Raw genomic sequence first — 16,236 nt, forward strand, 5'->3', positions numbered from 1 at the left:
AGTGAAATATTCATGCATTTGTAGCCAGTATAAATTGGAAGAATATGATGCTCCCAAGTCAGTGCAACCATGTCCGGTAAAATGGTGGCAAGAAGAGAACTGACAGAGTTTGAAAGAGGATACCTTGTTGCAGCCCTATCTGTTCAGCAAATTGTTGACAAATTGGGCCATCCCAGGTCAATAATCAGTGATTATTGACCTGGGATGGCCCAATGGGAATACCATAGTGAGATGGAAGCACAGGGAATCATCTGCAAGTGCTACTTGCAGTGGATGATCCACCATACTCACCAAATGTGGCTGCAGGGTGCTATGAAGGATAATATATAAAAACTGCCATTCATCAGGTGACATGTTGAATGTGGAGTTCGGGACACAGACTGGAACACAAATCTGTACAAAAACATTCAGAACCGAGGCTCACAATGTGGGTTTCCATGGTAGGACCACAATACGTGAGCACCACATTACCCAAACCAACATGTAACATCTTGTATGTTGCATGTTGGTTTGGGTAATGTGTAAAGAGTATGTCCAGTGAGACATGCAAGCTTGTAACATGACGGATCACGTTACACCATCTACCAAGCATATGTATGGGTGTGGCAGATGCCCGGTGAACGACTCTTACCAGAGTGTGCGTAACCCCAGCTACGAAGTTCAGAGGTGGCAGTGTGATGATATGGTTGTGTGTTTCCTGGTTTGGCCTTGGACCTCTGTTTGTAGTGCCATGAACACTGAATTCTGAGAGGTATCTGAATTTTCTGGACAGTGCAATGCTTCCTACTTTGTGGCATTTCTATGGAACTGACTGCTATCTCTTTCAGCAAGACAATGCACCATGTCATAAGTTGGCTGTAACTGCATGGTTTGTGGACGTGAACATCACGACACTTGACTGGCCTCCACAGAGGCCTAATCTCAACACTAACATTTCTTCAGTTCATCTGTGGGATGAACTGGAGCAGTGGGTGACGTCACTTCATGACTGGGCTACTTATATATACAGGCTAATGACTTCACATCAATTGCCTTAGTATCCCATATTGCAATGTGCATATCCTTGCAGACATATACAATGATATACATTATGGGAAGGGTCACTACCCTGACTGGTTTTGACCTATATTGAGGACTCATTAGTGGGACCAGACCTAGAAGCGATACCAAGGCCGAAGTAATGCAAAATTCATATTTCCATGAGTTGACTTATTGCGCAAACTTTGATTGCTTACACTTGGATCAAAAATGAAACCAAGAATATAATTTCTTGGCATCTTAAATTTATAGTATAACCAGGTGAAAAAACTTTTAACATCTCTAATCCAGAGTATTTTAGTAATAAGGTGTGGCTATATAACTTCTGCATTATTTTAACCTCGGTATCACTTCTAGGTCTGGCTCCCACTGACGAGACTACAATAAAGGTCAAAAACAGTCTGGATAGTGACCCTTCCCATAATACATAGCATTATATGTGTCCACAATGATATATGCATTGCATTATGGGATACTAAGGCAACTGATGTGAAGTCATTAGCCTCTATATACAAGAAGCCCAGTCACGAAGTGACTTCATGTGCAAACTTCTTTGCTTACACTTGGATAAAGGATGAAACCAAGAATATAATTTCTTGTCATCTTTATTGTGATGTATCTATTCCCATACTATAACTCAACTTTAACATTATTATAAAATGTAAGTTGCTCAAACATGGCATTTCTCTCTTAACCCATTTTTGTATACGAGCTCTTACCAACTTTTCCAGAATCTTAACTACCACTCCATAGATACTGAGAGCTGAACAATTAGACACATCAGTCTTTGCATTACCCTTGTTTGAATGAGATTATTATACATTCTTTCCACTCCTGTGTAATATTCCCTGTTCTGAGACTCAAATTATACAGGCTGGTCAAAGGAATAGCTAGTTCAGCCAAATACTCTGTGATGATATTCCATCAGTCACTATTGCTCAATTTTTATTCAGTTTGTGCAACAGTTCTAGTACCTCCTCCTCATACATGTGAGTTTCTTCATCCAGTGGAGAGGTAGCAGTGAGCACTACGAGTACCCATTATTTGAACACTTTCTTCTGCATCTTTTATCCACACCTCCATTCAGTAGAGTTATTCTTTAATAGTCGTTTTTGTTAATTTATTTTTAATGTTCTTCAGAGCACAAAAAAAAAAAAAAAAAAAGTTTGTCACAGTATGTGAAACAATAACAATCTGGTATAACAATGGAACTAGTTTAAACATCTGCAACGGACAACACAAAGACTAAAGTCCTAATTAAGTGGCATCTATGTTGAAAAAATACAGAGAGAGAAAACATGTACTAATTAGGTCTTAAGATGACTGCCTCCCAAATTTTTGGTAAATTTATACAAACATACTTTTTGAGGTTTGGACTATGTTTCAAGGCTTCTGTTGATTCCAAAAACAATCTCTCTTTTGTTTCTATGTACTTCTGTGTAGCACTTTTGTTTCAAAAGTGCTACACAGAAGTCATCATAAGTCAGAGAGATTGTTTTTGGAAAAATTTGGAAGACAGTAATCTTAAGACCTAATTAATACATGCTTTCTCTCTCTTTCTCTCCACCCCCCCAACATAGATGGCACCTAATTAGGACTTTAGTCTTTGTGTTGTCCTTTGCAAATGTTTAAACTAGTCCCATTGTTATACCAGATTGTTGTAGTTTTGTATACTGTGACAAACTGTTTTTGTGCTCTGAAGATGCTGGATATAATACCAGCAGTAAGTTAATAAATAGTTATTTTCTTATCAGTCCGTGTTCTCAATAACGCCGTTAAAAATAAATTAACATGTACACCGAACACAAACCTTTCCATGGATCTTTAATATTCATTCTTTCTTTTATTTGCAGCATAATGATAGAATTCTTTTGGATTATTTTTAATTTGCAGAGGCAGTTTCTTTTCATACTTGCACTTAGCTTTCTGCAAAATATTTGGTGGGATATTATTATATACCAGGGGATACATATAGTGATGAGCAGGAAACGTTTAGTCAAATTACTTTGGCAAGTGCAAAGTGAGTGATCATTATTGGGAACTTCAACTATAGCAATATAAAGCGGGTAGAGGAGACAGCATTCAGTACTAGGGGAACTGAATTTCTTGAGGGACAATATCTTAGGCAGCATGTAGAGTAGGGAACACGAGGATCAAGAGTTCTGTATTTGGTCATAGCATCAGAGGACTTGATTGTGACTGAAATGTTGTACTTGCCCTAGCTAGTGAGGGTGACCATGAATTCCTGACTGGAAGGATGAATAGGTATGTAGAAAAATCAATGCAGAAGGAATTTATGTGGAATTATAAGGCAGGCAATGATCATTAACTTAGAAATCAGCTTGCAGCAGTACAACATGAAAGAACTTGAAGGAAGAGAGGTCAGCAGTATACAGGAGATTTTTAAGAAAAACATTCAGGTGAAAAAGAGAGATATGGAGTGAAATGGATGACTACAGAAATTGCAGATGAAACAGAAATTAAGGTATATAAAATATAAAGAAAGAGGTAGAGGAGAGTTGCATAAAGAATATAAGGCTCTTACTAAGAATGTGACTAATATTTTAAGGAGAGAAAAATTAAAATATGAGGAGATGGCACTGCAACTGAAGAAGAATCCAAAGGAGCATGATGAGTAGGAGGAAAAATGATTGTGGACAGATTACCATGCTGGATGGAGATGGGTGACCACAGTGCAGATGATGTAGTTGAATTCTTTAATGATCAATTTTTAGACTGTTCTATCAAGGTAGAAGAGGTTTTATTCACAGAAGTGAGTGAAGAGGATGTATTCCAAATACTGAGTACACTAAAAGTTAGTAAGTAAGGGGAATAGTGAAATTTTGTCACATATTTTAAGGGAATGTGTGATGGCAATGATCATGCCATTAACTTATATGTTTAATGAAAGTCTTGCAGCAGAACAAGATCCTGGATGTTTGTTTGCTTTCTTGGTTTAATGGTGCAAGGACAGCTATGGTCATGCTGCTCCAGTATATACCTAATAAAAAGCAACATATATAGATCTAAAGTATGCTTATAAAAAGAACTGAACCTTTTTTTTTTTTTAGCAGTACATAAGTAATAAATAAATAAAACAGCATAAACAGTTATTGGTCGCACCACATGACAGCCATGGCATTGGATCTCAGTGATGATGGTCTAGAAAAAGAATAGTAAAGACTCACGAGAAACAGAGTGATAAATATGTGAAGAAAAGCAAAGAATGAAAAGGGCCAGTACCATCGCTGGGAGATCCCCTTCACCATGATCAGGTGCCCCATGTGAAAGGACACCCACAAAGCGTTTACAGGATTCTATACAATACTCTATGATTAAGTTTACATTATTACTAAAGTAAAGAGAATAATTTTCCTCCACATCAGTCCATCAGTTGTCAGAACTTCAATATTGCTAGTCATATCTTATATTTCTTTCTTTGATGGTATGCCTGAATGCACCAATTTGCCTAGATCTTAGCTTAGATTTCCTTTTGGTCTTTATATGGCTTCCACTCAAGAAAGATTCTTGTAAATCTATAGAACATTCATACTGTGTTTTGCCTTAGTATTTCTTTTCTATTTTTTTATTTTATTTATTTATTTATTTTGTATTTTTATTTTTTCCATATTCCAGAATCCCTGCTCTAGACACCAAATATGTTACTATATCAAAAAATCAGGCAATGAAATTTATGTTCTACTTAAACACAATCGCATAAATATTCACAAAAGAATTCAAACTCACAACCTATTGGTTGGAGAGTATTATTATTATTATACAGTATCTCTATAGAGTCCAGAGACTCATCGTGGGAGACCCAAAGAAAACCTATCATACCTCTTCTTACACTTGTTCATTGTCAGGAAACTCAAAACTAATTCTGGAAATCCATTTCACTTATTTATGACTCTCCTAGCCTGCTCAACCTAATTAACCACTCTTACAAAACTTCCAGAGATGACTCCCAGATCTCTGACTATTTGTAATATACCAAAGAATTTCCTTGGCATGACTTTTTAAAATTCTTTTAATATAAGTTTCTACCATGTCTAGTTCCAATTTGCCATCTTCACTAAAAATTGTCTAATTTGCTAAAATATTTTACTTGCCTATTTTTATTATTTTTATTTTATTTTTTTTAAATTGTAGATACCAAATTATTTACAGCTGTTATTCAGTTTTAAAGAATCCTTGAGACTTGCAACATTATTTGCATAAAGCAATTAGTTAAGTTTGATATTTCTGATCAAGACATCAGGTTTAATGCCACTTTAGAACACATCATTGTCTTATACCTGATTTTGCATCAAACCATTTTCCTGTACTTCCTTCAATTCTAATGGCAGATTTACAGATTAAATACAGACCACGTATTGCTCTGTATAATGTTACACTTGACCTATATAATTGTGTTTTGAAATATTTTTCTCTTAGTGCCATGTGACATGCTTTTTTTTTTTCCAGATCCACAATACTTAAGTATAGATCCTTGTTACATTCCCATAACTCCTCAACTATTGGTTGTAAAGTGAAAACTTGATCCCGATAACCTCTATTTAATGAGCTTTTCTACCTCAAATATTAATGTTCTCCTGATTGCATTCCCCTTGAATATTTTCAACCACTGTTCTGTCACTGTCACTTCTTGTTTCATTTAGCAATCTTTCACAGGTTTAATGTTATTATTGTTATCACAGCTATTATTGTGCACAACCAGAATATCTTTATCTTCAGATTTTACATCACCTTTATCATCTGATTCTTTTCACAGTACTCTTTCCTCCATTTCGACGTTTGCATAACCTTTAATATTATTTTGCCACCTGAAAGGGTCTTCTATATGCTTATCAAAAAATACCATATGCTTTTAAAATTAACAAACTGATTCTAGTCAAATAAATTCAGTCTGAATGTCTCAAAAACTAAATATGTAAATTTTAACTTGCGAAATACAACAAATAAAATGAACTTCATGGCACAATTATTCTTACATGATTGGAATTGTAGAAGAAATTTACACTGCAACTGTATGGAAATAAAGAGTCAATGTAATAACTTATTTGGTAATAAAAATTGATAGTAAATTCAGTTGGAAACCTCACATTATCAATGTTATAAATAAAGTGAGGATAATGTTAAATGCTAAACAGACTTTAATATTTAAATAGAATCTTAAATTTCAATGCTAAAAATATTATATTCTGCATGGACTGAAACACACCATATGGTATTTTAAGTTGGGGGAATCTATTGTAATACACTGAAACCTCTAGTTTCGACTCAGAATAAAGTAATTCAAATCTTAATCAGAAACAAATACATGGATATTGCCATGTGCAATAAATACACCATACTAACATGTATAGTGTATTTATTTACCTTAGATACATGTTTATAGGTTACTGCTATTCATAAAAAATGATAATGAATACGTAAATATCAAACAAGAAGTTAATCAAAGAATATTTATTTTTCTACAGAAATGAGGAATCTCTATTCAAAATAATTGTATAAATTATTGGTGTTAGGTAGTGGTTTCTAGCATAATTATGTTCAAAGACCCAGACTCCTGTGTAAAATGTAAAATATTTGACTACTTGGTTTTATTTATTCTAAAACCTAATTAATGTTTCATGCAACTTTCTTTCTGAATATTATTTAAGGGCCACACCTTTAGGTGGCGTATTGTGTGTGTTGCGTGGTTATTAGTGCGTCTGAAGGATAAGTAATTTTTTCATATTTTAGTTGATAATATTAGGTTAACCTATTGTAATTTTTGTTTTAAATGGGTGTGAGAGTGACTTAGTTATTTAGATTTGCAAGTAAACCATGTATTTATTTATTTATTTTTTTTAAAAATATGATATTGTTAGGTATGGCACCAATACATGGCAGAACAATAGTAGCAAAAACCACACTGTCAGGTGATTTGAATTTGTGGGATTTTATGCAGTGCAGTGTAGTGTGTGTGTGGGGTATATTCATCATGAAAATAAAAAGATATGTGGAAGGAAATTGAAATTGCAGAGAGACTGTGTATTAAATGTTTCAAAAGTGAGTGCCTATTAGGTGATGAGAATGGATTAAATGTTAGAAGAGGGGACAATATTGATAGTAGAATGGAAAATGTCAGAATTAATGTCGAATGTGTGCAAGTGAAAATACAGGAGAACGAAATTGAAAAGTTGCAGAAATGGCAAGAGATTAGTAGAGCTGAGAAGAGAAAAAAAGCAGGTGATCGGAAATAATAATAAAAACCAAGCAAACAAACAAGTAAACCAAGGCAAAGAAAATATGTATGGAGACCCAACGACCAAGGGAGTACTTAATGAAAGTGTAACAAAATAGTGTTTCCCCTGGTGCAAAAAATTCACGATATTAGTTATGCCATCCAGATGCAAAAGGATAACATGAAAGAACTAATTGTCTTGGTTGGAACAAATGATATGAGAGACGAGAAGTATTCTATGAGGGAGGATGTAAAGCAGCTGTTAGAAATAGCAAAACCAAAGAGTATGAAGGTGAAGATCGTAAGTCTCCTGTCATGCTATGATAGAGCCGAACTGAGGAGGAAGGCGTTGGCAGCAAATGAATCAATAAGTAGGTTGTGCAGAAGGAATGATGTAGGTTGTGGATCTGTAGTCCGTGTTTGACAAAAAGAATTGTATAATGCTGATGAACTGCATCTAAATGGTTTTGATGTTGACTGTCTAGAGAGAGAGAGAGAGATTTGTTAACCAAGCATGCTGAAGTACAAATTAAGAAAAACTTAAGCAATTAGGGTGGAAGCAGGTGAAGTTTCAAGTGCAGAATATAGTCTCTCAAGCCAAAATATTGAATAGGTTAGTCAATTCAGAAAGTAAAGGTGGGTGGGACCTAAAAGGATGCTGCAGTTTAGTTTCTATACACTAATGCCAGAATTATCAGGAACAAGAGGGAGGAGTTTTAGGCATTAGTTGTGCAACCTCACCAAAAGTTATGGGAAATAGTGACTTGGATAACAGCAGATGATGTAGTTACAGGGGTAGAAAGTGAAGGGTTTAGTTTTTTCAGGGAAGATAGGGTGGGGGAAGGGATACTGCTGATGATAGCAGATGCATTGCATCCAAAAAGAACAACAGATAAGTGGCTGTTCATTTGAAGCAGTTTGGTGAGAGATCACAGCCAGTAAGACAAAATATACAGTATGGATGATCTGGAAGATATGCACTGGCAAATTAGAACAAAGAGTACAGGTCGAGTGATTACTATGGGGGGACTTGAACTATAGAGATATTGACTGAAAGATTAGATGGCAGGAAGGAAATGGAATTTATACACCTCCCGAGAGATAATTACTTGAGGCAATATGTGATGAAGGAGACTGGAAGTGTGAGAGTATTGGAAATGGTCACAGGATTAAAAGAGCTATCCATAACCAAGACGACCACATTGCCTCCGATTAATGTGATCTTGACTTAGGAGATTGTAAAACACGAAGAATAATCTGTCAAGCAGGGGTAGTAGAACTACAAGGCAGGTGATTATGACAAATTTAGGAGGAAGCTTAAATTTGGGGCATGGCATAAAACACTATAAGAGAAGGATGTTAGTCGTGCATGAGATATAGTTAAAGGTCATCTAGCGGAAGCAATATTAATTGTATACCTAAGGTAAGGAGGGTTAATCTGGTTGGAGTTAGATGGATGAGTAATATCATTAAGCATGAGCTGCAGAAGAAGGTCAACAAACTCATGAACAGTACAAGGCTCAGGCAAGAAAGGTGACCAGCATGACAAGGAAGGTAAAAGATTACAAGAAGAATCTATAAAAGAAGGCCAAAGGAAATCCCAAAGAGTGCTTTTGTTATGGGGCAAGTAAGAGGTAGAATGACTATGGGAGATTAATCTTAATGAGCGCTGATGGTCATGAGGTGACAGAAGCAGATAAAATAGTTGAGCTACTGAGTGACCACTCTGCAAGGATATATCATCCAAGTGAGGTTACGGCTGTAACATATGATAAATATTGATGTGGGAACAAAGGTGGATGAAGTGGAGGTTCTTAAGTTATTGAAGAATTTCATTGTAAATACAGCTGTGGGATTAGATGGGATATTACCTGGGTAGTTTGTGAGAATGTGCAAGGGAACTGGCAGTGCCTCTGACTAGGCTCTTTAATTTAAGTCTTCATTCTGGTAGAGTTCCAAGGGAGTAGAAAGGGGGAAAAATTATTCCTTTGCGTAAGGGAGGTTATAAGATTGCAGTAGCAAATTATAGGCCAATTAGTATTTCAGGCATGGTGGTAAAAGTACTGGTGAAAAAGGTCAAAAAGAGAATTTGGTGGATAAAAATATGATACTTTATGAGTGGCAACATGAATCTGTGAAGGGTGGTTGGTCATGCTTTAGTTATTTATTAACTTTTTATAATAGAGTAAGAGCTGAATTAGAAAAGAAAAGGCTACATGATGATTTTGCTGGATTTTCCAAAGGCATTTGGCAGAATAGCAAATGGAACTCTTAAGCAAATTTGAACAAATGGGGATGGATATGACACTGGTTATGTGGATAAGAGGGTGACTGCTGGACAGATATCAAAAAGGGGTATATGGAGGGAGAGAACCAAGGCAAAAACAGAAGATTAGTGATGAGCCACAAGGTTCAGTGCTGGGACCACTACTGTTTAATTTTTACATAACCTAATATAGGAAATAACCTAAGAAGAAATATTTGATTGTTTGCTGATGATGCAAAATTAGGTAGAGTAACAGTTAATCAAGACGATGTGGAGAGCTTGTAGGAAGATTTAAATAGGCACTCAATATGACAAAATATCAACTGACAAAAGATAATGGGTGTCAGTTTAACGTGGAGAGATGTGAAGTTATGCATTTTGGGATAAACAGATTATAAGCTGTGTAACATAACACATTGATGGAACTGTACTCCAGGAAATAGATGAAGCTAGAGATTTAGGGGTGGTCATAAACAGATAGCTGAAGTTTTGAGGATATATTGTCAAGGTTGCTAAGTTAGCTCACAAGTTTACTTGGCTATTGAAGAACACACTAACAAGTAGAGATAAGGAAGTTGTAATTCCTCTTTATAAGGCCCTGATATGCCCACATCTGAATGGATGCCTCTAAGAGGATTAGATGATCTGTTGATGAATGATGTTCACAGAAGCCAGATTATGTTCTAGAAAAAAAAAAAAAATTTTTTTTCCCTCTAATAACCATAGGACAGAATTTTGCACAAGAAGCTGATCAGAGTGACTGGTCAACAATTTTTGGTGATTTCTGATCCTTTCCTGGCTTAGGAAACACAATAATACTAGCCATTTGCAGTTATCGGAAATACTCTATCACAGAAAATTCTCTTGTAAAAGTGCAATAATTGATCCACAGATGATGGTGACAGATGTTTAACCATTTCATAATGTATGTTATATTTGGTCCAACAGCACTTGGGAGATATTTAAGCAAACCAGCTTTCATTTTTATTTATTTATATATATTTTTCATGAATGCCTGTTGTATTTTTCAGTACAGCTGAAGAAAACAGAATTTGTTGTTTTTGTGCACTGCATTTTTTTGACAAGGAATCTTTTTGGTTCTGAAGATGGATGTATCTTGTTCAGTATAAAGCATGTTTGAGAGCAATTACGTTTCTTGGTGTGGGGTATCTGCAGAATATACCCCAAGTTTTACTGGGCTTCTTTGGCTGCTGTGCAATCGTCATCTACATGGCTTAGGGAAACATGGAAAACGAACGGATATCTTAGGCTACCTGTATAATACACTCTGTTACATTATTCTTTGCATTGCTGATAGGAGAGTAGTTGACTATCACAGAATCGATTCTGCTAATGAGAAAAGGGTGGGCCAGTCAGATTGCTCCCTTTTTCCACCGTGATATCTGTAATTGGATATAATGGAGTAACAATCACTCTCAATTACATTGTCTTCAGTTTCTCACTTGAATAATGGGAAGAGCGAGGGTTAGGAGGCAGTTAAGTCAATGCAGTGGATGTTTGGGTAAGCATATGAAGCAGATGCTGATTTCTGTGCTTAAGAGGGAGTGATTATTGTTGTTGGATATGCATTCAACAACCCTTCATCTGATGTTTGTTTGGGCACTATCCACAGAGTGTGCTGTCCATTTAAATTCCTAATTGAAAGTAATCAGGATGATAACTGCAATATCTTATCATCAAGGTCATCTTGAGAGATGTCTGTTACTAGAAGAAGATACATGTAGCATGCTGTTATCAGGGTTCCATCTCAGAGTCAGATGGCAACTTCATCTACGTTAGTAATATGTGGAATTTGTCAGGAGATACTGTTGCCCACAAAGATGACAACTCATCCATGCAGGTCCACCCCTCTCTTGTCCTTATGACAGATGGTAACATTTTGTAATGATGGATCATCACTCAGAATGAAAATAAGATTTTTTGCATGTACCGTCAAGTACATGCAAAAATTATCTGTAAAATTTTGATAAATAGGATTGAAAGTGAAATGGAAAAGATATTAAGGCATGAATAAGTTGGTTTTAGAACAGGTGGACAATTTTATAAGGAATATCTTTGAAGAAGTATAGAATTTAGAACCTTGTTATTACACCTAGCATTTACAGATATTTGCCACAGCATCTGACAGTATTGACAAAGAGACATTATGAATAATTCTTAGAAGCTATGGAATTCCTGAAAAATATGTGAGAACAACAACAACAAAAAAAAATGTATAAAAGGGTGATGAGCAAACATTAGAACAGCATGAAACAAGGACTGGTGAGAGACAGGGTTGCAATAATATCTGGAGTATTTTTAAATTGATTGGATTGTTTGATGTCGTTGACTGGATTATGAGAAAAGTCAGGTATAAGGAGATGAATAAAATGGATTCATATAATAGCGTTAAGATTTAGATTATGCAGACTACATGTTTTTGATTTCATTTGATATCCTGTTTTGATATCACTAATATACAAGCCAAATAGGAACCACTGTATAAATCAGATAAAAAAAGTTCTTCAATTAAGGAGCAAATGCAAGAAAGAAATTTAAATAGACCAACATGCAGTAGAAGAATTAAATAAAAATTTTACATACTTGGGAACTAATGCTGATTGATACTGAAGATAGAATTGACAAGGATATAAACACAAAATTAGCAAAATCAAATACTGCTTTTCAGATATTTGATACAGGGTGTCTAAAAATTATCTTTACAACTTTGATGCTAAATGAAATATTTAAAAACATACATAGAATTACCAATCAAAGAAATTTAGACAGAGAAAAGACACTTTTTTTTATCTTTTTAATTTATTAAGGTAACAAACATTCAATATGAGCATCATTAGTGATTACCCAGGCAGAAGTCCAAATGCTGCCATGTATGCTGCAACATCTACATCAATGCTTTCAATTGCAGCTATTATTCTTGCCTTCAAATCATCAATGTCTGCCACCCAAGTGTTATACGCATGATCTTTGACAAAATCCCAAAGAAAGAAAGAAATTACAGGGTGCGATGTCAGGTGATCTAGGTGGCCAATGCACCTATTTGGAACTGTCTTATTCAGAGACTCATGGATGATCAAGGCCTAATGTGGCAGTGTGTCATCTTGCTGAAAAATGATGTAGTTGCAGTTCTTCGAATTATGGAATAGACAAAGTGTTGCCCCATGTCTAGGCAGATGGTGGAGGTCACTGCTGGTTCACTGAAGAAAAGAGGTCCAATCACACAGTCATGTAACAGGCCATACAACACATTGACTTTTCAATTGTCTCTAACATGCTTTGCTGCACAAGGTGCAGGTCCATTAACAAGCACACATTATGCTTGTTAACCTTATGCTTTACACATGTTAACCTTCCCTGAAACACAAAAAGTTGCCTCATTGGAAAACATGATTTTTTGCTAGTCATCATTATCCTGGTCAACTCTGTCAAGCAGTATCACCACAAATTCCTTATGACTAATTTTATTATATGGTTCAAAGACGAGAAAAGTTAAAAAAAACATACTGAGAATGGAGAATCAGGAAATTCCAAGGGTAGTTGAAAAATCTTGCTGAAAATTGATGTAGTTGCAGTTCTTCCAATTATGGAATAGACAAAGTGTTGCCCCATGTCTAGGTAGATGGTAGGAAGGAAAATTTTACTTTTTATGTAAAATTTTACAGAGTAGTAGAATTAGTTGCACAAGACAGAGATAACAGGAGAAAACAAATCTCAGCCTTATGTGCCATGGGGCACAAAGAGAATAAATAAGTAAATAAGTACCAAGTATAGGAGAGGTAACTGCAAAATGAGATTAACAAGGTCTTCTCAGATATCTATATTATGTAACAGACAGATGCTATAATAGGAGGTCCTAATGAGAGGCTAATGGCAATTGCACTGGTATTAAGTTGAACTTGTTGGAATGGGGTATTGCTGTTCACAAGGATGGTGATTCTTTCTGGGCAGGTCCATTCTCTATGCTGTCATAATGACATGCCATAATGTACCATCTTCATATGATGTGAAACATGTCTTCTGCAGACAAAAGCACACTGGCTGAGGCTTCAGCTAGAGGGACTTGATGACATTGATAATTTGTTTTTCTTCCATATACATTTCCCTCCATTTCTACCATATACCCTTGCATCAATATCCATATGATACTGATACAAAAGTGGCTGGTGGCCATATACCATAGACGAGTATATGTAGGAGCAAGGGCAGAATCCAGGAAAAAAAAAAAAAAAGGAGGTGATTGATCAGTGGCATTCCACATTGCTCTGTGCTTGGACCACTGTTGTTAAATTTCATACATAAATCATACAGGAAATGACATAAAAGGTAAATACTGTTTGCAAATGACAAAATTGGTAGTGATTTTATAATAGTTAATAAAGGCAATGTAAAGAGTTTGTAAGATGATTCAAAGAGGAATAACAAAGGATAGATAGAAAGGGTGTGAGGATAGATTTATTGCTGGAGGTAGTGAATGAATAGAATAAGTTGCCAGAGCCTGTAATGGATGTTTTTGTTAGTCAATGGTTTTAAGAAGTATAACACACAATGTGCAGACAGTATTGGTTGCCCACAGTACATCTTTGACTAATAAAAAAAAGTATTTATGCAACTGATTTTGCACAAAGGAGTTACTATTGACGTTTTGTGATGCTATTTCTACTAGTACATCATTTGAAGCTTTTTTTAGAACTGAATTTGGAGATTCTTCCCAAATATGGAAAGTACACAAAAAAGGAGGAAGAGAACATCCCTTTATTTGGGAACACTGTTTCCCTGCATGAAATGGGCAATATGGAAAGTACACAAAAAGGAGGAAGAGAACATCCCTTTATTTGGGAACACTGTTTCCCTGCATGAAATGGGCCATTGCCATCAATGAAATGTCTCTGCCAGCACAAACAGGTGTTATACACAGAGGACCTACCTGATCTTAATTTTCTGAATAAGTATTCCAACTCATACAAATATACACTGTGCTTGTAATCAATTTGCTTCAGTAAGAAGTAGCCTTACTTCAATCTTAGTATCACCTTTGAGGTCTGGCTCCCACTGATGAGACCTCAATAAAGGTCAAAACCAGTCTGGGTAGTGGCCCTTCGCATAATACATAGCATTATACATGTCTGCAAGGAGATGTGAATTGCATTATGGGATACTAAGGCAAGTAATGTGAAGTCATGAGCTTTTTTTTTATATACAAGTTGTCCCAGTCCTGAAAATAGTTCAGACACAAACTTGTTTGTTTACACTTGGATAAAGGATTAAACCAAGTATATAATTTCTTGGTATCTTTAATTTATTGTAATCGACATGAACACACCTACCCACATATATTCTGTCTACTTAAAAGAAATACATATTAACCACAGTGAAAATTATTTAATTGTAAATATTTCATCCTAAGTATATTCAATATTATTGTATATACTTAGGATAATTATTTACAATTAAATAATTTTCACTGTGGTTAATACGTGTTTCTTTTAATTTTGATCGCACCACAGGTTTCGTTATTTTAAAAAAAATATTCTATCTACGTTTTATTCTACAATAAAGCTATAGTTAGTCTACAGGGTTCTTAGAATGAAAGCAGATGACAAGTTGCTTCAGTAGTTGGAGGCTGGATCTGCAAGGATGGGTAACCAGCAGCTGCTATGTTTTTACAAACTTAGAGGAAATGAGTAAGTGACTGGAGTGAACTTGTGAAGGTTGAGTCATCTACTTACTAAACTGCTTTTTTTTTTTATTGATAGGGCCATGCACTTTTAGGGAGTTTTTGAGGTATCATCTGAAATGTAAGAACAGTATTTTAAGGTTTAGATCAGGGGTCGCCAAACTTCTTTGACCGTCGACCCCTTCAAGAGTTTCTTGACTTTTTATCGACCCCCTCCATTTTACTATTACATAATTATAATAGGACAAGCAAAAAAGACGCTTATGTGAGTTTTTAGATTGTTTATTTTATAGTTACAGTGTTTACTGTATATGTAAAATATAGTATATATTATTATATTGGCTTAACGTCACAGGGATACGTTTTTGACATCCTTCTTAACATTACATATTTGATAGGGGGGGGGAATAAATAATATATAAAATATAAAATCTAATTTAGATAACAAATTAACAATAATACAATCTTCCTTATATATATATATATATATATATATATATATATATATATATATATATATGAAAATAAGACTTTTAACTTAGTATACAATTTACTAATGTTGTCAATGTGAAGGGTGTGTTTCGTGACTCTTGACAAGATTAGCAATGTTGGGTTCAAAATTAGTAAGTTTCAGCCTTAAATCGCCACGGAATTCTATATCTAGCTTATTTTTTTGTTTTGTTAAAATGGAATTAACATGGCTGAAACCAGCTTCAACCATGTACGAGCTTGGAAATGCAAGCAAAAAGAGGAGTACCACTTCAGAAAGTTTTGGATATTTTTCTACAACATTTATATTCATCCAAAAGTAACTTAAAGTCCTATTTTTAAAAAGTGTCTTAGCTTCAAGATCAACTGACAATTCAAATAAGTTCATCTTGTAAATTACATTTTCAGTATCTTCAGAAAATGGCATGATAACCCAATCTGGAATGTGCATGTTTTCAAAATCTGCAAAGGCGCAATTTAAAATCATTGCTGAAATTTTGAAGATGTTTTGTGTAT

General features: G+C 35.1%; 1 protein-coding gene across 1 annotated transcript in view; it reads right to left on the minus strand.

The window, feature by feature from the left end:
• Positions 1 to 16,236, minus strand: part of kis (chromodomain helicase DNA binding protein kismet) — a 945,984-nt gene that overhangs the window by 120,861 nt on the left and 808,887 nt on the right. The window lies entirely within an intron of this gene.

The sequence above is a fragment of the Typopeltis vanoorti genome, chromosome 18 (genome assembly GCF_054136105.1).
Source record: "Typopeltis vanoorti isolate ZY-2024b chromosome 18, IOZ_Tvanoo_1.0, whole genome shotgun sequence".
NCBI classification, from domain to species: Eukaryota; Metazoa; Arthropoda; class Arachnida; order Uropygi; family Thelyphonidae; genus Typopeltis; species Typopeltis vanoorti.